Source organism: Nyctibius grandis, chromosome Z, assembly GCF_013368605.1.
Source record: "Nyctibius grandis isolate bNycGra1 chromosome Z, bNycGra1.pri, whole genome shotgun sequence".
NCBI classification, from domain to species: Eukaryota; Metazoa; Chordata; class Aves; order Nyctibiiformes; family Nyctibiidae; genus Nyctibius; species Nyctibius grandis.
Window position 1 is genome coordinate 41,767 of NC_090695.1, and position 1,650 is coordinate 43,416.

Below are 1,650 nucleotides of genomic sequence, written 5' to 3' on the forward strand. Positions count from 1 at the left end.
CGGGCCGGCGGGGCGGTGCTCAGAGGCCCGCGGCGCGGGGGCGGGGGGGACCCGGCCGCCCTGTGCCGGCCGCCCCCGTCGCCGCCGCCGCCGCCTTCTCAGCGGTGTTGTTGTTGTTGTCGCCGCGGCTCCGGCCGCTCGCACTCCACGGCCACCACCGACACGTCCAGGCACCACCGCGCATGCGCGACATCCGGGTAACACCCCCCCCCCCCGCCGCCGCCACAGCCCAGCGCCTCCGCCACCCCCCCCGCCCCGCAACGCCACCAGGCCGCACTGCGCCTGCGCGCCCGCCGCCCCGCGGTTGTGGAGCCGCAGGCCGCCGGAGAGCGGGGCGGGCGGGCGCGTTCGAGTTTATTTTTGTGGTTGGCATCCGGCGGCTGCGCGCCGGGTGGGGCAGGGACCGCAAGCACGGCCCCGACAAGGGACGGCCCCAAAAGTGACCCCCCAACACAGGCACGGGTCCGCAAACGCGACCCCTGTGAGCGCAACAACCCGAGCGTGCCACCCCAGAAACGCACAGCCCCACAAATGCCACTCCCGTAAGTGTAAAACCCCAAAATTACAACCCCCGCAAGTGCAAAACCCCACAGATGCAACCCCCAGAAGCTGAAAGCCCTGCAAATGCAACCCCAACAAACTCACTGCTCTGCAAAGCCCCATAAATGCAACCCCCATAAGTGCAAAGCCCCACAAATGCAACCCCCATAAGTGCAAAGCCCCACAAATGCAACCCCCAGAAGTGCAAAGCCCCATAACTGCAATCCCCATAAGTGCAAGACCCCACAAATGCAACCCCCAGAAGTGCAACCCCCATAAATGCAACCCCCATAAGTGCAAAGCCCCACAAATGCAACCCCCAGAAGGGCAAGCCCCATAAATGCAACCCCCATAAGTGCAAGACCCCACAAATACAACCCCCATAAATGCAACCCCCAGAAGTGCAAAGCCCCACAAATGCAACCCCCATAAATGCAACCCCCAGAAGTGCAACCCCCAGAAGTGCAAAGCCCCACAAATGCAGCCCCCAGAAGCTGAAAGCCCTGCAAACGCAACCCCAACAGATGCACGGGGACACAAATGCAGCCCCACAAACCCATAGCCCTGCAACTGCAACCCCCACAAACGTATGGCCCTGGAAATACAACCCCCCGTAAGTGCAAAGCCCTGAAAACGCAACCCCAACAGACGCACAGCACCATAAATGCAACCACTATAAGTGCAAAACCCCACAAATGCAACCCCAACAAATGCACAGCCCCACAATTGCAACCCCCACAAGTGCAAAACCCCACAGATGCAGCCCCCAGAAGCTGAAAGCCCTGCAAATGCAACCCCAACAAACTCACTGCTCTGCAAAGCCCCACAAATGCAACCCCCATAAGTGCAAAGCCCCATAAATGCAACCCCCAGAAGTGCAACCCCCATAAATGCATCCCCCATAAATGCAAAGCCCCACAAATACAAGCCCCATAAGTGCAAAGCCCCACAAATGCAACCCCCATAAGTGCAACCCCCATAAATGCAACCCCCATAAATGCAAGCCCCATAAGTGCAAAGCCCCACAAATGCAACCCCCATAAATGCAAAGCCCCACAAATGCAAGCCCCATAAGTGCAAAGCCCCACAAATACAACCCCCATAAATGCA